The 14230-nt window shown below is 33.9% G+C and overlaps 1 long non-coding RNA gene across 1 annotated transcript; it reads left to right on the forward strand.

Annotated features, from left to right (window-relative positions):
- The first annotated feature begins 8790 nt into the window (after positions 1-8790).
- On the forward strand, positions 8791-10757 carry LOC122271158 (uncharacterized). Its single transcript, XR_011636488.1, has 2 exons — positions 8791-8901; positions 10472-10757. It is a non-coding gene; the product is annotated as an uncharacterized lncRNA (long non-coding RNA).
- Positions 10758-14230: the final 3473 nt, after the last annotated feature.

The following is a 14230-nucleotide window of genomic DNA, read 5'->3' on the forward strand; positions in this document are numbered from 1 at the left end:
AACATTTTGAAAGCATTTATTCTGTGTTATATTAATGGCGGATATACAACTTTCGAACCGCCGGCCAGGTGGCCGAGTGGTCAGCTTGCCTGACTGTGATGCCAATGGTTGCTTGTTCGTAATCCCGCTCAGGACATCGGTGTTTCTCTCCATGTATTGTTCTGTGATGTGTGGATGTGGAACAATCTTTAAGCAGGTACTGTGGCGTGGGTGACGTCACTCGCCTCCGTGACTTAGGTTCACATTTGCCCACTGAGTTACGTTAAATAAGTAACACTTCCGGCATCTTCAGAGGTGAAGAACTAAAGTTCCGTGCCTAAAAAAAAAAGGCAATTTTCGAACCAATCAAATAATAAAGTATCTTTAAGTATATAAGATGTCCTTTCTAAAACTTGAGGGAATTTTTTTTAAATGTTTAATATATTTGAAAGAAATATTTAAAAAAAATTTCAATTTTTAAAGAATTTGAATTGAAGTTTTTTGAAAGCACATCTCCTCTAAAGACACTTAAAAAGAATGGGTGATTAAATCAAAGGTTTCAAGAGAATTGTTCTAATATGCTGAACATTTTTTAGATAAAATTTTTCAGGCTAAGAAATGAAAAATCTTCTTGAACAAAAAAATTGCCATTACTTCAGTCATATACCATTTAATATTTAATGTATTTTAATATTATTATATTCTTACACAATTAAAAATTAGTCTGTAATTAGTGCATAAAAATAATTCCGTAGACAGATACAAGGGATACGTAAACAGATTGGAGATTTGCATCACTAATTTCATGATTTATTGTGACTTCACAATTAATCCGGATAGGTAAGCAAAAGCTTATAATTTTTAGAAAATTTTGATCTTAGCAATTGGTATTAGATACATTATTCAAAATACAAATAAATTATATAAAAAATAGGAAGAAAAAAAACATTAATAACCTAAACTGTCATGTAGTTTTCTTACTAAACTTTTTTTTTCAAATGGCACGCACTGAATCGCATCGAGAAAAGAAATATGTTCGGAAGTTGAAATTTCTGTTTCAATTTTATAATTTAAATCATAGTGAAATTTTATTTACAAGCATCGTTAAAGTACTCATTTGGAAATAATAAATTTGTGCATTTTTATATAATGTCGCATTTTTTCTCTCCAAACGAAAAATATTTAAAAAAAATTAACATGAAACAAATGTGAATTACAATAAAAAAATTTATTATAAATCTTACTTTTCTTATAAATTGAACGGGGCATAAGCTCTTGAAAGGATTTCAAAGTAGAGTTTATTTAAAACTCATAAAAGCGCCTAAATCGCCTATACAGTAATAACCATAATGACATTACAGACGGTGTTCGAAAATTAACACAAGGTTTGAATTACATAGAAAACACAGTTTTTGCTTTACAGGCCCTCAGCAAAGGTACCTCAAGCCTTGTCCTGAATATCATAGAACAACTTGGACAACTTCAGCGTCTCCGGAAAAATTACTTCTTGCAGTGGATTCCCGCCCATGGGAACCTAGAGTTCAATGAAATAGCTGATTCCTTGGCTAAAAATGCCAGAGATCTAAATCAAAATTCAATCCCAACCACGTTGGCAGATGCAAATGCTTTTGCAAAGTCAAGACTATTCACCCCTTTAAAAATCAAAGCCCACGATCAAATAACTAATCTTGACATCGATAGGAAGACAGCCACTACTCTCATCAGACTAAGAACAAAACGTCATAAAAACATGAAAATTTCTACAGATAAGACTAGAAAATATCAAAACTGTTTTAATGTGGAACTGACACCATATCATGTTTTTAACTACTCTGCAGTCGCTGCAGGCCTTCACCTCTTAAACTACCCCACAGAAGAGGATTTGTATTCTTTTAATGCCATAGAAATAACAAAAACTATTCAAGCACACCATGAAATATGATTCAATAGAGGATACGACACCAACCAACAGTTTTTGCTATTTAGATTGTTGTTTTTTCATTGAATCATAAAGTACATAGGATAGGGTTATTTATGGAATAACACATCGGGCAAATAGCCTCCACGGCTTTGCTGGCACATACGCACTCTTTTGTTGCAATTTTTCATGACCTTTCTGCATAATTGTGGCTGAATTTCGCTGAGTGTTTAATTTCTTCTCGCAATGCACGAGTGATTGTTGACAAAGACCTTCGACTTCAAATAACCCCATAAAAAGAAACCTTATGGTGTTACATCACACGATCTAAAGGGGCAATTCTGATCACCAAAACGAGAGAGTACAAGACCAGGAAATGTCTCTCGCAGTAATTGAATTGTTTCACTGGCTGTATGGCATGTGGCACCGTCTTGAACCCTCCATTTTTGCTAACCCAAAACTCTCAGCTGTCAAATCGTTCTTTTTTCAGGGTTGCCAACAATTTACTGCAAAAATGGCGGCAAACTTAAATCTTGCGTTAATCTTGGGACACCCATTATAAGCGTTAAGGTTTTTTTTTAATAGCAAAGCAGAAATATATGAATTTTTTTTTTTGTATATAAAGAGAACACAAGGAATTTTTCATAGTGTCCCTGCGCTTTCTTCATTAAAAGAGATTATTGAACTAGATAATTTGAAATACTTTATTTAAATTATAATACTGTAAGAAGAGGATAACTTTTCAAACTTTGCCAGAAGGTTCGAGAAGAGGATAACCTTTCATCAACCTTTTCAACCAGCCACATTTCTGCTTACCTACGACATCACATATCGCCCCGGGATTCGAACTCACGCACTCAGAAGTATCAATTTGGGGGCCACGGGGCTATGAATATCAAGCTGATAGGCTGTGTTCAAGCTTCTAAGACATTTCCGCGGATTCGCATACAACGCACAATGAGCCCAATAGTGCCCCAATGTTCTACCCCTAATTCGTCTATAAATTTACAGCTTGATATGGTAGTTTGGTGAGCTTTAACAATAAATCTGACCAAGTTTCAAAATTATAGGTTAATATTAAAAGAAATTTTTTGCAGTGTGTATGTTTAGAGCATGAGCTATATTAGTCTATTATACAGGAGTAATAACATTAGATTTAGGCCCTTTGTGTCACAATCGATTTGTCTATAAGCTTCTGGCTCGATTAAATGTTATGTATAATGTAAAAATAAATAGGGCCAAGTTTGAAAATCATAGAGTAATATGTATTTTATTTCATAACCGTCATTGAGCAACCTACCCAATTTTTTTGCGTTTACGACTACCACTGTTCAACTCCGTAGTTTCGAACCCAATCCAGAAGACAAGGGAACTCCTGGATCAAGTATTGGGAGAAATTCGTCTTCGTGCAGGACTTTCTGACGGAACTAACCTGCATTTGAGTTACATGGAGCGGAAGAATACGAGAACCTCCCACGGTTTGCCTGATGGCAAAGGGACTCTAACTCACGAGCCATCTACCACTGAGGATATTTCACGTCAGCACTGAGTTCGGTGCAAGCCGGATGCGGAATTCGTATCGACCAGCCATTTCTGGGATCCGAACCCGGTTTACCTCATTGGAAGGCGAATGCTCCCTACCCTGAGCCATCGCGACTCTAGATTAATATATAGGGAAAGTACATGCTTTCATGCAGGGGAAATAAAGAAAAAAATAATAGAAAAAAGTCACTTTGGGGGTTGCTCTTGTGTTTATGTACATTAAAATAATAAATTGGGCTAAATGTGAAAATTTAAGGTTAATATAAAAACAAGATAAAAGCTTTTATGTAGAACACAATTAATCTTTAGAAACGTTACAGTGTTCCAACACTTTCTTTTCAATGGGGAATATTTGAAGAATAATTTAAAACATTTTTTTTTTAAATTATCACACTCTAAAAAAACGAAAAAGATTTTAAATTCTGTAACAAAAGAAAGAACATAAAATTAGCTAACCATAAGCCTTTTTAATTCCATAAACGGTGACAAACGAAATAGTTGGAGTAACGTAAATGATATTTTCCTTATTTATTCATAGATAATTTTCAAAAAAACTTGGCCCCCATTTATTATTACCTACACATGTGACGAAGTCTGGAAATTATAGACGAATCAGTGAAAATGCAACGGGGTCGAAAAGAAACGTCAATATTCCCTTTATAATTGAAAAATATAGCTCATGTTTTAAATATACATACTAGCCAAACTTTCTTTTACTATTTAGTAATTTGTACTATAAAGATACTTGGATACGAAAAATAAAAATGACTACGGAGATACGAACATGTCTATTTAATACAGATGCCATGAGAGAGAATAAAAATATAACAAAATAGAAGAAAGAAAATCATTGGCACAGCGCCATCTATTGATATTAGTTTAAACATAAGTTTTAGACATTATTTAACGCTATTAGCCTATAATTTTGGAACTTAGGTCAGATTTATTATTATAGAGCCATATACTACCACGCTAATTTATAGAAAAAATAAAAGCAGTACAATTTCAAGAGCACTGATACGAATCCAGGTGCTGTTTGCAGCCACATATAAAGTTGAAATGGCTTGTCTTTAGATTTTATTTTCATATTATTATAGAATTAAAAAAATTTTATTTTATTTTAAAGTATAATTTAAAAAATTTTTTTTTTTTAATTTTCCTTTATAAATAAAGTGTTGGGAAACTAAAAAATACTTATGAAGACTTCTAGTTTTCTCTGCACATACTTAAAAGTTTTTATTTTCCTTTTGTTTTTTTCCGGAGTGAAATGTAAAATCTTATGCAAATAAAAATGCTATTTTCTTCATATTAGAGGGAAAAAAATGCCTTTCTTATAATGATAACTTTCATAAAATATTTTGAATCATCGCTCGCATTATAGAGCTTTATATATACATACAATTTTAAGGCCAAGTTACGCAAGGAGCGAGGGGGCGTGGGATCGAACCCTAGCTGTAGTAAATTTTTAAATTTTTTTTTTCCTTCTTTTGTTTATTTTACATTATATTATTTATTTAACGTGTTTTTTCGATATATTAAAGAATCCCATATATAAAAGAGAATTTTTTTTATTCGGGAAATTTTAATAATGCTCAAAAACTGGAGAAATCCCTGGAAATTAGTTTATTTATATTATATTATTTTTTAAACTCCTTTTGCAATATTTTTACGATAGTTTAACAGGCGAAATATGTTGTTTTAAGAACAAAATCAAGGGTTTCTCTCAGGGAAAGAAAGCATAATGGAATAAAAAATAAAATAAAATAAACTGGCGGGAAAAAGGATCAAATTTTCAGCCAATCTACTTCCCTTTAATATTAAGCTATAATTTTCAAACTCTGACCGACAATTAGGCCTCAATGAGCCGAACCCCTCAATAAAAGCAAATATTTTATAGACCAGTTAGGGGGGCCGCAATGGCCCCTTAAGTCTTTTGTAAAGCGAACCGGGAGAGAGTACTTGAAGCTATGTTGTAGCGCGATCCTCGTATAAGGGTGGTCCAACGGCAAAAAGCATGCGCTAGTGACTTACGCATGGAGCGAGTTGGCGTGGGTTCGAACCCTTGCTGTGGTCAATTTTTAATTTTTTTTTATTTTTCTCATCTTTTGTTTATTTTCCTTATATTATTTATTTAATGTGTTTTTCTATATATCAAAGAATCCCATATATAAAAGAGAATTGATTTATTCGGGAAATTTCAAATATTGCTTAAAAACAGGAAAAATCCCTAGAAATCAGTTTATTTGTATTATATTATTTTTTTAAACTGCTTTTACAATATTTTGACGATAGTCTAACTCGCGAAATATGTTGCTCTAAGTATAGAATCAAGGGTGTCTCTTAGGGAAAGAAAGCATAATGGAATAGAAAATAAAATAAAATAAAATGACGGGAAAAACGATCAAATTTCAAGCCAACCTACTTCCCTTTAATACTAAGCTATAATTTTCAATCTGGGACCGAAATGAGGCCTCTATGAGCCGAACCCCTCTATCAAAGCAAATTTTTTATAGACCAATTAGGGGGGCCGCAATGGCCCCTTAAGTCTTTAGTATTGAGAACCGGGAGAGGGTACTTGAAGCTATGAGGTAGCGCAATCCTCGTATAAGCGTGGTCCAACGGCAAAGACCATGTGCTAGTGACTTTCGCATAAAGCGAGGGGGCGTGGGTTCGAACCCTAGCTGCGGTCAATTTTTAAATTTTTTTATTTTTTTTATCATTTGTTTATTTTACATTATATTATTTATTTAATGTGTTTTTTGATATATTAAAGAATCCCATATATAAAAGAGAATTTTTTTATTCTGGAAATTTCAAATATTGCTAAAAACTGGAAAAATCCCAAGAAATAAGTTTATTTATGTTATATTATTTTTTTAAACTGCTTTTACAATATTTTCACGATAGTCTAACTCGCGAAATATGTTGCTCTAAGTATAGAATCAAGGGTGTCTTTTAGGGAAAGGAAAAGCATAATGGAATAAAATAAAATGACGGGAAAAAGGATCAAATTTCAAGCCAACCTACTTCCTTTTAATACTAAGCTATAATTTTCAAACTCGGACCGAAATTAGGCCTCTATGAGCCGAACCCCTCTATCAAAGCAAATTTTTTATAGACCAATTAGGGGGGCCGCAATGGCCCATTAAGTCTTTAGTATAGAGATCCGGGAGAGGGTACTTGAAGCTAAGTTGTTTTTTTTCTTCTTTTGTTTATTTTACATTACGTTATTTATTTAATGTGTTTTTTGATATATTAAAGAATCCCATATATAAAAGAATCCCATATATAAAAGAGAATTTTTTTATTCGGGAAATTTCAAATATTGCTCAAAAGCTGGAAAAATCCCAAGAAATAAGTTTATTTATGTTATATTATTTTTTTAAACTGCTTTTACCATATTTTCACGATAGTCAAACTCGCGAAATATGTTGCTCTAAGTATACAATCAAGGGTGTCTCTTAGGGAAAGAAAGCATAATGGAATAAAACATAAAATAAAATAAAATGGCCGGAAAAAGGATCAAATTTTCAGCCAACCTACTTCCCTTTAATATTAAACTATAATTTTCAAACTCGGACTGAAATTAGGCCTCTATGAGCTGAACCCCTCTATAAAAGCAAATTTTTTATAGACCAATTAGGCGGGCCATAATGGCCCCTTAAGTCTTTTGTATAGCGAACCGGGAGAGAGTACTTGAAGCTATGTTGTAGCGCGATCCTCGTAAAAGCATGGTCTCACGGTAAAGACCATGTGCTAGAGACTTGCGCATGGAGCGAGGGGGCATGGGTTCGAACCCTAGCTGTGGTCAATTTTTAATTTATTTTATTTTTTTATTCTTTTGTTTATTTTTCATTATTTATTTAATATTAAAGAATCCATATTAAAGAATCCCATATGACATATTAAAGACAATAACATTTCGACATATTAAAGAATCCCATATATAAAAGAGAATTTTTTTATTCGGGAAATTTCAAATAATGCTTAAAAACTGGAAAAATCCTTGGAAAATAGTTTATTTATATTATATTATTTTTTTAAACTCCTTTGACAATATTTTCCCGATAGTTTAACTGGCGAAGTATGTTGTTCTAAGTACAATATCAAGGGTGTCTCTTAGGGAAAGAAAGCATAATGGAATAAAAAATAAAGAAAAATAAAATGGCGGGGCAAAGGATCAAATTTCAAGCCAACCTACTTCCCTTTAATATTAAGCTATAATTTTCAAATTCGGACCGAAATTAGGCCTCTATGAGCTGAACCCCTCGATTAAAGCAAATTTTTATAAACTACTTATTATTCCGGGGGGGGGGTGGAATAGGCATTCTTAATTTTCAATTATCGGATCAAAAATTTATTAAGTTGATTATAAATAATTTATAAAATATTTGGTGAATGCAGTTTTTAAAAGCTTAATCCTTTGCTCGGCATTGACTTCATATTAAAGAATAATAATTATGCTTTAATTAAAATGCAGAAGGGTAATTTCTAATGGATGAAATTAAAATTATTAGTACTGTCGAAGTTATAGTTCGAAAATTGAATTAATAAAATTTATTTAAAAACGCTAAACGTTATGAGACAGGGAAAAGTTACACGTGAACATGCCTATTCAACATTATAGCAAAACTTTATTGACCGCTCTAAATTACTCGCCAATTTTTGAACAGGATGACGGTCATTCACGTGTCTCCATGTGCGTAGCATCAGGGGGGGGGGATTTTTCATCGAAAACTGTTTCTTTATTTTTTTTTTATATATGCTTATCAATTTTTTATATGAAAGTATATTTATTTATAAATGTATATATATGCTATATATATAACTAAAATTAAGGAGCAGTTTTCAAAAAAACAAAAAGCGTGCTTCCCCCTCACGCTACACCTTTGTTTCAAGAAAAGAAAGAACCGTGTGCAAAAAATGCCGCGATATTGAATTCAAGCATGGCTGACAAGTATTTTTTTTCGTAACAATTATTCTTTAACTGTTCCAGTGAGTTTTTTTTCCTTGAAAACTTACTGGGGAAAATCAGAATTAGCTTTCAAAAATTAGGAATTCTCAATAGCAGTCAGTAGTGTCAATTGTGTTTTGATCTGAAAATTCCTGTGAGAAAATAAAAATACTTCTTAAAACAATTTATTGTTGTTAAAAGCCGTTTTTGTTGCGAATTAATAAATGGACTATGACGAACGCATTTAGTTTTTTCCGCTAAATCCTTTCAATTGATCGGCAAAATAGTTTTGAAATTATACGGGTTTTATGTACAAAAAGTTCTATTTTGCACGTGTACATATTTAAGCTTCTGACATTGCTATATATAAAAATAAGATATTGCTCCCCATTCCGGTTNGAAGGTATAGTCATACACGAACTGGGACACGCTATCGGATTTTATCACGAACAGAACAGGTCCGATCGAGATGAATATATTAAGATCAACTGGGAAAACATTAAAACAGGTAGTAAAGGAAAGCCTGTTTTCTAATATATATTAAAAGGTGTATTTTTTCACGATGTCATATATAATGTCTCTACGTGTCAGGGTGATTCGTGACGTTGTGCTATTCTGGCCAATAATATACCAGTGTTTAGATTGTCTTCTAGGGAAGTTTGGTACTAGTTGAGAAGCACATAATATAACAGGGAGTTCAACATCAGTCAATTGAGTGAAAGGCCGAGTGTTAGATGAACCAATTAAGTATATAAGTGGCTTGATTATATGTTATATGGTTTAGATAAATCAAACATCAAGTTTCCTTGGAAAGATAACTATCAATTCAGACACGGACAATTTAGTTGGTCAGTGGTCACTAAGTGATTTATCCATAAGTCAGTGGTTTATCCATTCGGTTCTCTTGGTGAAGGGAATAGCAATTTCAGCCTCTGACTGAGATTCAGAGCTGAGGGGTCGACTCCATGGTCAACCATCCTTTTAATAGAGATGCTGTTAAAAGTACCGAAGACTAAAGTACTAAATGAGTACAGATTAAGCTCCCCCAGGATATTAACCAAGTCGGTAAATTAAACGGTATTAGTTGAGACACTTTGCCTGTAGTTAGCAGCCCAAGTCTAACAGAAACTGTAATTATATTTAAAGGTTAATGACTAAATAGGCTGACCAATATATCGTAGAATGTTAATGTAGAAAGAAGTTCCCATTTTTCACTCAGCGTGCGCGCCTTATTTAGACGTCGTCACACTTTTCAACTGTGTTCAAGAGTAATAGTAAACAGTGCGCATGCGTCGTCATTACATGCGTTGCTATGACGACAGCTGCTGTTTGATAATTTTTTTAGAATTCTTTCTTTCACTTTCAATTTTGTTATGCATTAAATTGTTGAGTTGATTTTTGAGATTTGGGACCAGAGAGATCCCATAAATACTTTCTTGAGTTGCGAATGAAAGAGAATATCAACATTTGAACAATATTTTTGTTCTTAATGTTTTAAATAAGAATCAGAAATTCTGACCTACAGTTCAAACTGGATCGTTTTCTATACTAATTCAGGTGAAAATCACAAATAAAGAGAGGATCCCAAACTGATTGACACGGTCCCAAAGGTTAAATTTGAAGAAAAAAAAAACGAAAAGAAAAGTGATGGCAAGACCTAAACTTATTTAGGCTGCAAAAGCTAAAGACAAAGAATGTAGACGAGAAGAAATTAGACAACAACCATTCTGCCAATGGGTAACCTGTTATCGTCTTTCGGCGATCACAATTTTTTAAAAATTTTATTCAAATATTTGTATATTTGTAAATTTTGAGCATTAATAGCCCAGAATCAAAAATAAATATGTATATATGATACAGTCCTCGTCATCAGTTTGAGTATTCCAAAATACGAATCAAAAATAAAACCGTTCCACGTGTCACCGGGAGTATTACTTATTTATTTAATATTTAAGCAAACAAGTCCTAACTCATGGTACTATGCCCTTCCACTGAACCGTAGGATTCCGCTTAACACTTTTTGGGAACCACTGGAGCAAATTTACTATGTGTTATTATTTCCTTTTCTGAATTTTCAGGAGAGGAAGGTCAGTTTTTCAAGCTGAAGCCGCGTCAAAATCTCCTATTAACGCCATTTGATTATAATTCTATAATGCTTTACGGATCATACACTGGATCAAAAAACAGAAAAGAAGGTCTCCGAACAATGGAGGGAATCGACGGATCACTTCTCTTGGATCCACTCACTAAAGGAAAACTCAGCGAAAGAGACATAGAAAGAATTAATAAACTGTATAACTGTAAATGATGTGTGTACTGTTTAAACTGTTATTCAATAAAATATCTGATTCTTTTTCTCCTTAATTCGTTGAAATCTGTGTTCTTGACACATTTATTTATAATGGATTTTCTTTACGTCATGTCTACCATCAGATGTGACTTACTACCTTTTTTGAATAAAAAATATTAAATAATTATAGGTAGATATATAATACATTAATGATATATTATAATATAATAAATAGATCTATTTATATATTAATAGATTTCTGTTGGGCAATAAGGCTATAGTGTGAAGTTAATACCGGGTGTTTGAAAAAGAACCAGTATTATGAAAAATCAAATAAAGATAAGAAGAAACTAAAGATACACAATTTGTTAAGTTCTGCTAAGAAAACTAGATTCTTATTTCTCAAGCTCCAAAAGTATATGTTTTCAACGGATGGTAGTGTTATAAACAGCATCAGTTCAAAAACTATAAACTATGTCACGAAATTCTGTTACACGTGACACCTTTCCAATCTCATGCTAAGGTTGTTCTCCGACTGTGCCAAGTTATTGTTGTAAAAGGTAGCTATTTTGAAAATGCTGTTTCATAGTTTTTATTGCTGGCATCGGAACTACCTTAAATTTCGTTGATAACAAATAATTAGTTTTTTAAGCAAGAGCGCTGCAAACCGCACATTACGAAATGTAAGGTAGTAAAATGATTCGTTGAAGAGTTGAGAGAAAAATGGGCCAAAATTTAAGAGTTTCAATTCATTTTATTAGTTCAACAGTATAATTTCTTGACTCGAATGATGTCACTATTGCTCAGACCTGGCTTGTCAAATGTGTCGTAGAGTCGAACCCCCGTTTTAGCGACCATAGTCTTAGAGCGACCGTCTTTGGAGAAAGCTGTATTGCCGTACAACATGATGGAGTTGTAATCAAATGTATCAAGAATCAAGTTTTCGTGTGGCTTCATCAGGTGAAACTGCGTGTCCTTACCTGGAAGTGGAAGTAGTTAAAAAAGACTAATCAAACCAACAAATAAACATTACCTTAATGCCAGTTTTAAAATTTTTTATGTATTTCCTCATATACGTCGTCACCTAAGCTATTGGACTTGTTGATGTTTTCTGTAAATAGAACAGGAATCGCTAAGTGACTCGATTTTCCTTCTCTTCATACTTTTCCCCTTGCCGTGACTTTTTTTCCCTTTCCTCCAGACGTGGACACGTACCTAGGTTTGCAAAACCCTTACCCGTATAGTCCACGTCTGGCTACCAGTCCAGCTCGCCACAACCCGGTGAGCTAGCCTGATCAGTGGGAATTTATTATAAAAAATTGCATATTCCATAATACATATAAAAAATTTTACAATAAAATTTAGTAAACAACATTGAAAGTCTTACAGACAATGAAGAGCAACACATTTGTTTAAAAGAAAAAACAATGACTGAAACAATAAATGTAGTAAAAAGAAACATGAACAATTAAAAAAAATGAACCTTGCCGTTACTATGGGTACGGCAAATTTTGATTTTTTTTCCAAAGCTGTACATTTCAGTTGGAAGTCGGAATGTACTGCCGTGGGTAAAAAAGATCACGTTACCTAATGGTGCATATTTTATTTACAAAGAGTATATACCACGGTCAAACATGGATAAAGTAGCTTGTTTAAAAGTTGGTGGGTAATTAAAGTTCCTCATCATACCATACAGTCCCGTCGTGGACTGATCGTTAAGACACGGTTCCCAGCAGATCACCGAAGTCAAGCATCACTGGCTGCGGTCAGTGTGCGGGTGGGTGACCACTTAGATCAGTCTGTGTAGGGACCGAGGGTGTGCGGTATTGGTCCTCGTTAAACTGTGCTACCGTAAAGTGCTCGACTTAGCGCGCAGGTCGTCGGGCTACCGAAGTAGGGGTGCCATCCCCTCCGCAGAGGATCAAAATTGTGATGGCATGTCTTCGGATCATCCTCTGGGATGTTTCCCAGACCGTCGCCAATAGCCCATTGTGCAGCTCTAGGGCGACGCAAATTAACAACAACAACAATCATCATACCATACTGGAATTTCAATGTTGGTAACATTGAAAAATTTCTTAAAATAGACGCTGTCAATATTATTAAACCAAAAATGTATTAGTTAGAAAAAAAAGAAGACTTGCCTGTAAATGACAAAAAGAATTCGCGTGCATTTTTTTTCACGCTCGGTGGCAATACGTATCCTACAAGCGATGTCAATAACTGAACATTTCCAGGTTCATTCTCACTTTTTCTAAAAGCAAAGCGCAATCAATAAACTAGGTGCCAACTTTAGCAACATTGGAACATTGGATTTCTCTAACTCTTTTGATAATTTATCATTTTCACTGGGGCCTATTGGCGGTTCGGAAGAGACTCACAGTTGCCAATTTTTCTATTGTTAAAATTTTCCCTTGCTACATTTTCTTTGTAACCTTTGAAGATTGTCGTATCCCACACGATGAATTCGAACAGTAGAATTATCATGACTGGGAGAAATACTCCGCAACGCATACTCGATCACACCATGCCATCACGAGGTAGATCTCGCAGTCGTCACAATCCGAAGGAAATTTGTCCCTTTTCAACCTCTAAAAGAACCACTGATTCATATTAGACGCTGTGCCCGGATAAATCCTCCAGTCTCTAGAGAGCCTCCACAAACATCACCGCATAATTTATCGAACATATCGCATAGTCGTAGTTCCCTATCAAAAACTGATTCTATCATCTCAACTTCCTTTTATGGTAAAAACAGCATTAAAAATAGCTAAGTTGAACACAATCCTCCTGCTTCGTCATCAGATGTCCAAGCGGAAATCAACGACTTCCCCGATTGGCCTGTACTTGATTTCTCTTTTGAAATTGACAAGTATTTACTGATACTAGTGAAACATCTTGATAGATATCTGAATGGTCGGGGTCAACACAATACAAAAGAATTTAACGAATGCAAAGAGGCTATTGCAGAAATTAAAAGACTCTCCAATCAATCAGACCGACTTGAAACTCAACAATCCAACCAACTGAAATTAATTGAAGACCAGATTAAAGATCTCACAATACAGATTAAGGATCTGAAAAACACCGATAAACAACAATCGTTCAGCGAAGTAGTCAGTAACCCTCGTCCACCTGCTCCAATAATCATCAGAACAGACGAGGATAAGAATCCAGACAATATCCTACAAATAATAAATACCTCAATAGTTAAACCAGTGGTCAAAAAAGTATTCAAAAATAAAAACCTCATTGAAATCAAATTCCATAACCAAAAGGATAAGGATAAATTGACATCATCCATTCAAAACAAAATTGATTTTCGAGATAAAGTTCAAAGACTTACATCACTCATAATTCTAAATGCTCCAGCTCAATTTGAAGGGGAGGATATAGCTACCATACTACAGCAGAACAGCTACTCATCGAACGACGACAACGTTATAAAGTATCTTAAATCAATTCCACACAAAAAATGCGCGGACAAAAAACACATCGTAGTAAATGTATCGCATAGACTAGCTACCCATCTTCTGAAAATGAAAAA

The sequence above is a fragment of the Parasteatoda tepidariorum genome, chromosome 3, assembly GCF_043381705.1.
Source record: "Parasteatoda tepidariorum isolate YZ-2023 chromosome 3, CAS_Ptep_4.0, whole genome shotgun sequence".
In the NCBI taxonomy this organism is placed as follows: domain Eukaryota; kingdom Metazoa; phylum Arthropoda; class Arachnida; order Araneae; family Theridiidae; genus Parasteatoda; species Parasteatoda tepidariorum.